Here is a 13,667-nt window from a genome sequence, read left to right as displayed (position 1 = left end):
AATTCCCTCACCTCTGGATGCTGGATGCTTGAAACTGAGAGTAAAAATGACAGCATTAAACCTGCTAATAAATTTACGTCAGAAATTTATTTTCATACAGTTACATTTTTTCATGAATAAAATACTACTGAAAAAATTAAATCTCATTATTATAATTCTGAAAAAATTTCTTACAACACAAATTATTCATCATATATTTAGTACCTCATATATCTTAACTTACTTTCATTTTAAATTCAGAACAAACTATGAATTTTGCTATAAAATTGACTAGAGCCAATTCAGTTAAACATGGCTGAAAGAAAAAAAAGTGACATGTTTTGCATTGCTGTTGCTGAGAATTGACAAATATCTTTCTAGACTAAGCAAAAATGGGACTTCCTGGCCCCTCCTCCCCCAAAATAGAAATTGTATTCATTTCTTCACAATAAAAACTGCAGAAGTGTTAAGAAGTTTGTTTGGTTGGAGGTAAAAAGCGATCATTTGATTTTAAGTGATTTATTTGAGTTAACTTGTAACGTCAACGTTTCTTTTGCTAATTTCCATGTTGGCACCACGACCCGTCCAGGTGGACTCACCGACCCGACCGGAAGAAAATTCAACGATCCGATTAAATCTCATGTTTTCCAATCAGAACAAACAGTAACCACCACCCACTTTAGCTGCGCTCATTTATTATTTATTTTATTTTTTGCTTTGTTTTTCACACTCAAAAAGCCCCATTCTTCTTTTAAGTCTATATTTGCTAGCGTGGGCCTTACAAATATAGACTTAACAATGACGCTGAGTGACAACAGCCCCATTGTTCCGTAATACAGCAGCACTTCCCACTAAAACGCATACACATCAATTAGACCCTTTGATTGTACCTCCAATGCTGACTTGAAGGCTTATGTAACGTAGACCTCCCCCTTACTCACACACACACACACATCCTCCATTTCAGCTCACACACACACACGACACAACAGAGGTGAGTTAGTCCTGCCTAAAACAGGTACAGGGAGCAAGGCGATGCTCTCTCCCTTACGCAGGAAAAGAAGCACAGTCCCCATAAGTAAGCTACAGTCATATTAAATAGGCCAAACCGCCTATACTTAGAAGCTGGGATGTCAGAGAAAACAGGGTTTTGGAACTTTGGGGGTAATCAAGTGGGGGGATACTTTCTGCATTAAGGTCTAAAAAAAGAAGATAAAAAGTTTGGATTTGGACCCAAACCCCTACTTGTGACTTTCAGTCGCCCATCATCCAAGACCTAAACTTTCAGAGGGCAACGAATGAGGAGAAAAAGTCTAGGAAGAGGAAAGAGGGCACTCAAGTATCGTCAAGTACCCTAATCTAATGGGTGGGCGGGCTGGCTGAAAGAGATGAGGGGGCCCTGCAGAGCATAAATGACACCCAATCACTCAGATTCACAAGTGGATAATGGTTTAGCACGATGCGTCCTTTTAATTTGGATCGGAGCATCTTCACACTCGATAGCCTCGAACGGTGAAAGCCCTTCTTACCCGGCATGAGGCGGCAGGTCGCTCTTTTACGAACGCGCTGTGAGGACACTTTCCGCGTTTGAAGATCCAGCTTGAAGTCATCTTTTCAGAGGATAGCTAAGGATCAGGAGAGTCGGAGTCACAATCTGATGACTTTCCTTTCTTTTTTGTTCTCTTTCCATACATAAATGACTCAAAAAAAAAAAGAAGCAGGAATTAACCAGTATCACAAGGGTTACTGTGCCTTAAGGAAAGATTTTATGTCAGTATTTTTTTGTGTGTGAAGGTGGAAGACTGAAACATCTAGTTATTTTTATATATGTTCATGTCAGAGAAAGGTTTGCCTTTTATGCTGCTCAACCCCTGAGGGGAGACCGTCTCTGAATCAAACTCCACCTCCACACAGGGGTCAGACACCCGGGGTCAGCCGCACCAAACAGCATTCAGATCCCTGAGATAAAGGTCCAAGCTGCCGGGCTCAAGCTTACTTAACTATGTTTAAAAAATAAAAAAGCTCCTAGATATTCCATGCACCGTCCGGTTCAAGGAGACCCAGAGTCGGTGAAAATAAACATACCTTTGATGGATTGCACAGCAAAGCAATTTTGAAAGTTCACTTACAGTGGCTGCTGCAGAAACCGATCTGCCACGAAGCGACACAGAAATGCTGCTGGTTAAGAAACGAAACACAGTGAAAAGCAGAGGTACAAACGTCTGAAAACATAACTTATCCACATTCAGAGCTACGCAAAGCCAGAGGGGAGAGATGGAGCCTTTAGACACATATGCTTATGCATTAGATAGAGGACTTTCAGGAACATAAAATGTGTCAAAAAGTTCTGAACCTGTAGATTGACTGCAGCCACCAATGATGGCACATGAACAGTTTTCCTGGAACGGTAAGTTGTTTCTCCACCATTACCACATTGAGCAGCGCGTACACAAGATTGATTGACTGATTGGTTCTAGAAAGTGTTCACTTAAGAATTCAGTAAAGGAAAAATTCACGCCAAAAACCAATTATCTTTCCACAAGACAGGTTTGCACTACTTTATGTTGGTCTGTCGAATAAAATCCTAGTGATGTCCAGTTTTCAGGGATAACTGAAAACTGGATGGACAGGTAGACAGGTTATTTTACAAGAAACTGCAAATTAGAGGCGTGGAAAACTGCATATTTCGGTATCAATCCAAAATATGCAATACTGATATCAGTATCGGTACAGCCAATACCGATACTGATATTAAAGTTTTAGATATAGTCAAACTTCTGACCTATGTTTTTGTATTTTTTCCTTTGAATTATTTTTATTTAAAACTAAGACAGAATTTGGATAACGTCTATAGGTGTCTACAAAATACTTTAATAACTTTAACATGATTTATGTGCATTTCAAAAAAATATTTGAGAACAAAGCAAAACAATTTTTTAGGTAGAGTTGAGAAACAATGCAAACAATACAAAAATGAAATAAAATTCCAAGATGGGATCTGAAACTAAAGCATTGATATTAAGAGGACAGTATCGATCCGATACCAACATGTATCGATATGTTTTGGCTCAATCCACTCTACTTCTTTTACTGCAGATATATTGAGAATCCTACCCAACCCAGGTTATTGGGGTTACTTGAAACTTCTACTTTCGAGTACCAACAAAACAGTGTCACTGCTGATGTTTATGTTATATAATGCTGGGATGCATTCAAAGCCAACAGGTACGACTGGGAAGAGACAGCCTTAAGTCAAGTTGCTGATCTGATGCTGCGAGAAGGCTGACAGACACATCTTAAGCGCTTTCAACGCGTTTCGTTTTTGAAGCCCATCTTTTACAATCACAGCTCTATTTTTAAAAGCTATGCTTTCCATTATTTTCTGTATGAAGTGCTGAGGATATATATATATACATTTTTTGATAATTAGTCATTTTCAGGCGAGTGGACAGAAATTCATCTTGGGGAGAAATAATTTACAGCTGAGCAGAAGCTCGTCTCTGGCGTCTCGTTTTGGTTGTCAGTCGTCTCTGCAGCTGCATTCGTTCGGAGTCAACCGTGTCACGTTGTGCCTTTTTTTAGAGGGGGTGTTGGCGCTGGTGTGATTTCCCAACAGCTTGACTCGTGGTTCTGACTCATTAGCTTCCTGCACTGCCACAATGAGCCTCATCAATCGTAACTCAGAGTGCAGACTGAGCTGCTTTCCCCCTACCTGGCCTTTATGGCTGACTTTGTTCCACAATCCAACCCGGAAAACAACTGGTTCGCTCAGTCCATTTGGTCTATTGTGATGACGCCTGTGTGTGTAAGGGTTTGATGAGTGGGTTTTGCACAAACGGGATGTGTTTAAATCAATAATGTTGACAGTAAAGATCAGAGGCGTGCTCAGATGTTTTGGGGAGCAGGTGCTCAAAGCTCATGCAACAGTCGGCTGACTTCGTAGTCTGAGATTTACAGAGTATAGCAATGCGACAGCACAGAATACAGCCTTCTGTGGAGAATTAATTATGTGTGATGCAGCAGTGTTAGAATGCAGAAGACATCGTCAAGTTGTTTTGATTACTTGGTTCTAGTTTTATTATTATTCCTTGGTGTCTTTCATGTTTCTGTTTTGCCTTAGTTCAGTTCTTCATGATTCGAGTTTATTACGTTTATTTGTATCTCGTTATTCCTTGTTAATCTTAGATCCATTTTCTTACTTCCTTGCACTCTCTCTCCCCCCCTGTGCCACTTTCTCTCCCCTCACACCTGCACCCTGTTCGCTAACCAGTCCAGGTATTCTGATCCAGCATTCACCCTCATAATATTTAAACCCTTCTCCTGCTCACACTCCTTGCTGGATCGTCCGGTCAAATCCTGTTTCCTCCCTGCTTGCTTTTTGTTCCTGGTTTTTATTCTCCTCTGGCTCTCTGTGTTCGCTGTTATTTTTGTGAGTTTTCAGTTTTATCATTAAAGAGTATTCAACACGATCCTTGCTCCCAAGCAACCAGTCTGCATTTTGGTCCGTCCACAAACACGCACGCCATGATGGATACAAAGTGGAGATGAGCTGAAACATAAGCTTCTGAACAGTCTTGGAGCAACTATGTTGGAGGCTGTCCCAGTTGTATGCAATTTTTAAATCTTAAAACATGCACTTCTTCTCAACTGTGAATTTGTCTTGTGGTCAGAAGAAAAACAAACATATGAAATCAGATTTCACCATCAGCTGAATTTAAAATAAAAAACTAGCTCAGACTCTTTAATGTCTTATGACCTACAGTATATGAAGTGTTACTTTTATCCCCTTTTCTTCTCAGAAAGCTCGTGCTGGAACAGAGTTTTTTTGCGGAAATTTGTGTGGGAAAGTGAGGCCTGCAACAGGAATACATTGAATCAGTGTCTCCTCTGTGGATTCTGCTTTCAGCCAAATGCGTTCACACTCTGTCAACAGAGAAGCAGCCTCAACGTTACATCCCAGATGCAACACTTTCTTCAGGTGCTGGGCGGTGGTGTTGATGTGGTCTCTTTGCTTCTGGGATAATAGTAATAAAAACTAAAATTTTCTCTGTTTTAATTTTATTTCTTGTGTATTCAGTAGGGCTGGACAATAAATCGATAATATATATCGCGATAGATAACACGCCTGATGGAATGTTCACTGAACGCCACACAGCATTCTGGGTGATGTAGGAAAGGCTTTAGCTACTCAACTTCTAGCCTCAAGCTAGGCAAGGTGAGTTGCATGAACTCACTCACTCACTCACTAGTGTTTTGGTTACCTAGCAACAACCTGTTGAGTAACTCGCGCTAACAGCAGTTTCAGGTCACTGATCTCTACATCAGGCAAGATGTAGAGATTAGAGGGAAAAGGTTATTTGAACTGTCAAACAGTTTTGATGCATTGCACTTAAGACATAATAGAAAACCAGATATTTTTACCTCTGCAATTGCAGTTGTGATCTGATATCAGAACACAAACGCCTCAATGGAGCATGGTGGTGGAGGAGCTCGTTTTGGAGCCAAAGGACCTGGGCACTTTGCAGTCATCTAGCAGATAATGCAAACCAAAGTAATTTGGATTCAGCTGCAAGGCTATCCATTAATCACCTAAAGCGTGGCCAAAACTGGGTCATCAACAGGACAATGATCCCAAAACGCAGCAGCAAATCAACAACAGAAGAGTTAAAAATGACCCAATGAAAGTCCGTCAGTCCTCAACCTGACTGAAATGCCGGTGTGGCATAACAACTGCGTTCAAACTTCAACCAGTCACAGTATTATTGGAAATAATTCTGAGCTACAATTTCTCTGAAAAGCATTCAGAAAATGACTACTTCAGGACGAAGACTCTAAGGGTGCGTTCACACTGCAGCCTGAAGTGACTCAATTCCGATTTTTTTGACGTAATGCGACCTGTATCCGATCTTTTCATGGCAGTGTGAACAGCACAGGTCAGATTCTTTTTCGAATGTGACCCGTATCCGATACGTATCCGATTCAAATGCGACCTAACGTTCAGGCCGCATTCATCCAAACTGAACGTCACTGATTCTCAACAAATCTCATTATTCTGCGTCCTGATATGCGCAAGTGGGAAGAAAAACAACAACCATGACGAATTATATGAGGATTAAGTTGTTAATATGTTACTCCGGCCTGACAACAACTTCAAATATGTAAGCTAAGCTCCACCGTTAGCCTCCATGTTTACTTCCGCAAACACTGAGCACTTCTTCTTTTTATGGCAGTTGGCAGAACACTTAGAACTCTAACGCTATTGCGCCCTCTACTGCGCATGCGGGACACTTTCAGGTCGTTTGCCCGTTCAGACTGCAGAGCGCATACAGGTCACATTTATTGGCAGTGTGAACAGCCCTGGCAAAAAAATCGGAATTGGGTCACTTCAGGCTGCAGTGTGAACACACCCTAAAGGTAATATGGAAAACAATTGAACGGCTTGGTGTAGTTAGTGCTGACGGTCATGGAAATTTTCTTTTTACAATAAGTGTATATATATTTTCCTTCTGTCAACTCTAGACGCTCCATAGCTTCCAGTACAGAGGCAGACTTTTTTTTTTTAAGGAGTTTCTATTCCTTCAGCTCCTAAGACTGTCATAGTGCTGCGTTGTAGTGAGACCCAGGAAGCAGGCAGAGTTGGAGGCAGAGATATAATTAAGAGACTTCAATGAAAATAAATACAAAAACTTGCAGGCTGGTACAGAGGGATACAGGCGAGGAACTGGCAGGGTAGCACAGACAGGGAACCAGGAAGCAACACGAAGCAGAAATAGTAGAAGGAAGAAAAAAAAAGGAAAAATCCAGCAATGAGAGACTGAGAATGAGGAGCTTAAATACTGGGGAGCTTAATTACTGGACAAGTGACAGGTGGCTGATTGGAATCAGGGCGCAGCTGTGAGGGGAGACCAGTCAGGCAGGCTGAGGGAAAGAGACCGATGAACATGAGAGAGGCTGACGAGGAATAAACAATAACCTTAACCAGAGCTAACCTTAGTTTATTTTTGGAATCCTAAGATGCTGAATAAAATAATTTATTAACAAAGGGAGATCTAGGCTGAATATAAAGAAACAAGGAAATAATCAAAAATACAAACACAGAAGGAACCCAAAACCCAAACACACAACGATAATGACAAACACAAAACTCTGACATTGGATCCCAATGCAGGAAGGCGGAGAAGGTAAAGGGAATAAAAACCTTGATGAAATTAAAAATAATAAAATGTACAGCAGAAGGTGAAGTGGGACAGTCAAACTGGAGCTCTTTATGGCAAAGTGGTACTACACACCTAAATATTTGAATCAGATGTGTTCTTCCTCTCCTCCCAATAAGTGACATTAGTTGTGTTCCCATTGACTATATAATTGTGCAAATTGGAATTATGAAAATAACTTTGCTTAACTGAAACGCATGAATTTTGAAAAAAAAAACAAAAAAAACTTTTTTTTGATAAATAGTTTTTGCACTACAGGGTGAGGTAGTTTTTTGGTTGTATATCGAATTTAGCATATTTAGCTGAAACTGCAATGGAAACATGTGATCAACAACCAGATGTTACTACTGAAAAAAAATCACTAAAACATGAAATTAACACTGAATGGTACAAAACTAAACCCAGTTGGGTTTGGGTGTTGGGTGTTGGGTTTTGTAAAAACCTTCTGGTTTTTACAAAACCCAACACCAACATTTAAAGGTATAAAAAGACAACATCAATGTAGTCAGCACTGTCTGATACCTTGACACTGCTGTTTATTCATCTGACAGGTATCATATATAGAATGAATGTCCTGAGATAATAATAAAATGAATGGTTGTGACAAAATATCGTGGTCCACCTTGATGTTGCTCCTAGCTTGCATTTATCAAGAAAGTACTCCTAAAACTTGCATCATTAGTTGGAATGAGCAGGTTATCTTGGAACTACATGATAAAATCTCAGTTCTGGTGGAAAAAGGACAACTTAAGAGCATAATGTCATTCAGCTGAAACCCACTGATGGTAAATGCGTGAGGGAGGGATTGAAGGGAGAGGTTAAACGTACAGGAGAGAGCACTGATCGATGACAAGAGGTCAGCAAAAACAATGAAGCATCACTGGTTCTTTTTTTTTCTCCTGCAGCATCACTGTCATCACTGCCAGGACTTCCCTTCTTGATTCTTGATTTTTTTTGTTTTGTTTGTTTCTTTCTAACACCCATTTTTAACAATAGCATCTCTGAGTTTACATGCTTCTTGCATCTTCCCTGAGTTATGCTAATGCATTCTAGTAATTTTGCTAGCTAAGCTGTTCCATCTCGACTGTTTTTGCTTGATTAGCCTCATTAGTCTTCACTAAATAAATGAACACAAGTTCACAGACAAATTCTGTGTTAAAGATGACAAAAAAAAAACCACTACATAGATTTCATATTTGTATTCCAGAAGCATGTAGAAAAATCCAACCGACCAACAAATCAATTTGAGTCCCTTTATCAGTGGAGACGATTTTAGTTATTTCCAAATGACTTACAAGAGAAAAATCCCCAGAAAGCACCAAGGCAAGAAGAAAGTGAGCAGGAAAGTTTACTGTATAATCAAACGTAATCTGGGCGACTACTACTATCTGTAATTAGCATCTCTTCTAGTTATCGTGAAGATTAGACGCAGAGGACAGGGAAGCGGATGAGTTTTTAAATTGGAAAAACAATTAGAGCTATTGGTCATTTTAGGTTTTACTAGTTTTAATTTATTTGAAAGAACTTAATCTCTTTGGTACAGAGAATTGAAAGCTAGCGTACGTTTCCTCTACTCACAAACAATGGCACAACGTCAAAATCTAATCTGATCTGATCTGATTCCTTTCTCTCATGTGACACAAACAAACTCTGTGGAGCAAATTCGCACAAGCAGAATCCAACCATATAGACGGATTAGATTTAATCTGACTGTAAACATAATACAAGACTACCTATTTCAGATTATAATGAAATCTGAAAAGTTAAAGGTCAAATGTTACCTCAGTGAGGAAGCCTAGCACGACTTTGCTTCAATCCCTAATACAGAAAAAGCACAGATTAAATTATTTAATAAATATTAAGGCATTTAGAATCTGGCATTATTGTTTAAGTAGAAATGTGGAGAAAATGTGTTTTAAAAAACAACAGTCTCTCATTGTAGCATTTTTTTTTGTTTCCTAAAAGAAATGTGTCATCATATTTACTCCCCTGGAAAAAAAACGTTGTGGACTAATAATTCGAAGTTCCTCGACCATTTGATCAACTTAACAAAAGTAAAAATGTACATTTGAAAGATTATTAAGGGTGCCAATAATTTTGGTACCTGCGATTGAAAAAAAACAACTAAAAAATAAAGTAAAATTAAGATTATAGGTTGGATTGTCAAAAATGTCCCATGGGAGATTATCCTGTTTCAGTAAAAAAAAAAAGAAAAAAGATGCGTTTCTGTATATCTTCTATGATAAAAATGATATATTTCCTTGCAATATGAAACAAGTGAGTTACTTCTAGAGCCACTGCGTTTAAAAGCACCTGTTTGATGTCACAACCCCAGTAAAAAAAAACTCTAAACGTTTCACTGATCCCCCTGATTTTTGACAGTGACTTTAAATTCCCTTTTTCAAAAAAAAAAAAAAAACGGGCTGGGATTTTTTTCCACATCCCTGACCTTATTGCTGGTAAAATCTTACTTCATTGCTCCTCTCTTTTGAGACAGTCGCTTTATAAATAGACGCACTGGAAATAGCCCTCTCCGCTCTCTGAGGAGGCATCTCAGGAGAGGCCCCCGGACCATCGGCCAGGTTTCCATTGCCGATATGTGGGCCAGAACGCCACCGACATCTGGACTCAAAACCTTTTGTGGAATCCCTTCAGCTCTTTTTAAAAAAGAGGAAGCAGCTGGAAAATAATTTGGGAATCAGCATTATCTCCTATGTAGGGCACTTTGCAACCAATATTTCACGATCTGAAGTTGTGTCAGAGTCTTGAGTTTTTTTTTTGTTGTTCTTTTTTCCTGCGACGTCTATTTGTTTAGCAGCAGTTTGGGCTTGTTTGGCTCATTTCCTGTGTGCTGCGACATCCGTGGCTGTTATCTAGAACAGTGTGCAGGTCTGTTTATTTGTTCTCCTTAATCTGCACTCTAAATCATCTGGTTGTAATTGGGTTGTGCAAGAGCAGACTGGTTTTTACTCCCAGAGCGTGGCGCGTTATTTACAAGGTTCTAATGAATGATGATCTCGCAGTATGTTTAGGATCCTCCGATGACAGTGCAGCTCCTGGGTACATGTGAACATTTTCTGCACGTTGTTGATGGGACTTTCCGGGCTGCAGTAGAGCCTTTCTGTTTTTTTGAGGCACGGTTTGCTGCAAACGTTTCAAGAGTTTTGTACCCTTTTTGTTTTGGGTTTGAGGGCCGAACTCTAAGGGAATTTTATGGATGTCTCAGAATGGTCCAATCAAAGTCCAAGCTGAATTTGAATTGACAAAAACAGCCGCTTGCACATGTTCTCCATTCAGCCTGACCAGATGAGTAAAGCCGGTAGAACCATAAAGACTTGCTGCTGGGGGCCAAAACTGTGAATTTACTGAGGGGGCCACAAAATGCATTAAATTATGAATGAAAAAGAAAAACATTTTTGTCTTTATTTTTATTTTTTTTAGTTTGACCTGCTCAAAAATAAACACACATTTTAGGAAAACTTTATATTATAAAGTGGCAGCATTATGAAAAAAATAATTTTTTTTGAGCTTTACATCGTGTTATAATGCTATTTCCTCATCAAAAACATACCTGGAGTGTTACTTTGTTTCCTCCAGGGATGTTTGAGGAATCCCTCATTCTCCATGGCAATCATTCAGCTGTGCAAAACACCTATGTTCATTTAGCTCCGCCTTCGAGGGAAAAGCTCCTCATCTGAGATGCAGTTTCAAAGCTTCCAAGCTTCCACTTTACAGAGCCGCCCTTCTCCGCGACTCCCCACTCAGCTTCTTCAGACTAGCTAGCAACAATTAGCAAACACCTGGTGAAACTGAGTTCAATGTACAAGCTGCTTCTCAGTCAAAAGCTGGTAAAAACGTTGTTAAAGGCTTAACAGCGGCGCCATGTTGTGATGACCTGAGGGTGGAGTTTAAGAAAGAACAGGAGCTTCTTCAAGAGACAGAGGCCCAATTTCTAGGTGCTAAATTAGCAAGTCAAATTTCTTTTAAGTCATATTTGATTATACTATAAGTTTACACTATGTAACTGGAAAATACATAACACTGCCCCTTTAACGATCTAAAACATAAAAAGGTTTTTGGACTGTTGTCTAATTAAAAGAAAAGAGAAATTTCCCATTTTTGGGGGGCCATCAATTATTTTGTTAGCCAAATTTTTACAAGTCTTAGACTTTTGGTCAGTCAGGGCAGAAATAAAATCCATTCAAGGGCCACAAATTATCCCTGGGCCACAACTTGGACACCCCTGTTCTGCATTATGTTGACTCCGGAGGGCTGAATAGATATAATTACAGACATTTCAGGGTTTAATTTGTAAAAAAAAGAAAGAAAAGAAAAAGAAAAAAAACATGTATCATTTTCATTCTCAATATTTGTGGAGGTACTTTACATTTGCATTCCATGATTTTGATTATTTACAATATCTACATTCACATTTTGAATATTAAAAGTTGCAACATCTTGTTCCATTGGTAAATTAGGTTGCTTATGACTAGTACTCTTTTTAAAATCAATATTAAGGAACTATTTACTTAAAACAAGCTCCTACATCTTGAGAAAAATTACGTGCAAGTTAGTTTTGTCTAGAAACTAGACCAAAAATACTTGGTAAGATTTTGTGTTTTCGCAGTGGGCGGTCAAATCAAGAAAACAAGATGGCAGTCATGAGACGCGGTAATCCCCAAGTAACAGCAAGACCAACACGAGAACCTTAAAGGACGACTTAAAAATGAAACGGAGAGATTTTGAAAGTCGACCCCTTGAGGGTTGACATCAGAGCATTGTGACGCTGTGACCCAAAAGGTTAGAACTGCCCTCAGTCGATTTCAGAACCAGCTTTTCTCTGCTCAGAACAGTGTAGAACCTCAAGCGCTCACAGACTTCCAGGTGAAGAAGAATACACTTGAAATCCACACGCCTACGTGAAAGCAAGCCACACAAATGTTGGAGGTGTGGAGATCCCCCCCCACCCCCCTTTTTTTTTGACAACCCTACAACGACAAAGTTCTGGGGAAGGCAAGTTTGAAATCTCACACACCTGGAAAAAAAAGTTTGCGATTGCAATTCTCATTTGGAGTAATAACCGCATAGTGGAATTAGTAACCTTTCTGTGGGATGGACCTGAGTGAAATGCAGCCCACACTTAGACTGCAGTTGTTTGGGAATCATTAGGCATGAAGTGCCTGCAGCAAAAAGTACTTTACTGTCTCTCTATTCCATAAACTGGGCCATACCATAAAAAAATAAAGACTCGAAAACAAACCACACAGAAAAGAAAATACTCATTAATGACATGGCATAAAATCTAATGAATCATCAAAAAAGGGGGGAAAAGTATATAATGACAGTAATTTGGGAACATCAGTGCAGTTGGAGATGAGTGTGCCTCCTGGTGTAGCGATCTGATCTGAGACCAGTGAACTCATCCAACAGCCATTTGTCCCGATTCCCAGTTCCCACAGTGGTCAGTGCTTTGGACTGCAGACTGTGAATGATGCTCTTCTGTTAATGACGCCGCCTTTTCAAAGTCAATCACATTATCTCCTTAATCCCATTACAGGAAAAAACAAATATGTGTGCGTTTGTGGCAGCAGATCATCTCCGCCAGAGAAAATAATAGATTTAGAGTGATTGGTGGCTTTAAATAAACTTAATTTGTGGGCCAAGGTGAAAGAGCTCATTATACTTTGTCATTAGAAGTTTATTCGGGTGTTGGATCCGACGATTCTGAGGCAATTAACTTTCCAGGCTCTATAATTCACCAGGGACGTGCACAGACAGACACTAGGAGGCGCTAGAGCACCTGGAATTTTTTTCCTCTGGACAAAAAAATGGCCCTTCTGAATTTTTCTTTTCTGTTTTTACAGTGTATTGTAAAAGTATGTGTTGACAGCAACACCTGAGTGAAGTTGTACCCCCCTTCTTCAAATCAGACTAAATTGGTGGCAAACGTTTGTGCAGCAAAAATGTTCTTTTGTGCCGCTGTCATTTTACAGATATTAAGAAATGTTTCCAGAGGTCATAAAAGGTCAACCACCCCCATCTTCTTCAACAAAATTGGTGTCAGTCAACTCAACTACGTTTGTGCAGCAAAAATATTTTGTTTGTGCTGCTTTGGCTTTTGAAAATATTAATGAAAGTTTATAGGTAATTTTGGTTGAGTAAAAGTGGGAGGGGCTGGTTGACATTTAGAGCCTTTAAACTTTCATGAAACTGCTTCAGAATGAGACTTAATACATTTTTTATTTGGAAGCAACAACAGTCAGCGATTTTTATTAGTGTCTAATAATAGTAGAAAACTGGAAGAGTCACAAGAGCGGCTTAAACAATGCTACTGAAATTTCACATTTCCTTTCATTTTAAAAGTTTGATTATTATTATTATTACTCGTGTCTCTGCTTCTTTTTAAGCCTTTATTTTGCTGCCAATTTCCAGAGTGCATTTGTTTTCGTCCGGACAAGACCAGGCCTGTGTCTG

Source organism: Poecilia latipinna, unplaced genomic scaffold, assembly GCF_001443285.1.
Source record: "Poecilia latipinna isolate Pla-1442-1.1 unplaced genomic scaffold, P_latipinna-1.0 Scaffold951, whole genome shotgun sequence".
In the NCBI taxonomy this organism is placed as follows: Eukaryota; Metazoa; Chordata; class Actinopteri; order Cyprinodontiformes; family Poeciliidae; genus Poecilia; species Poecilia latipinna.
Note: the sequence above shows the minus strand (reverse complement) of the source record.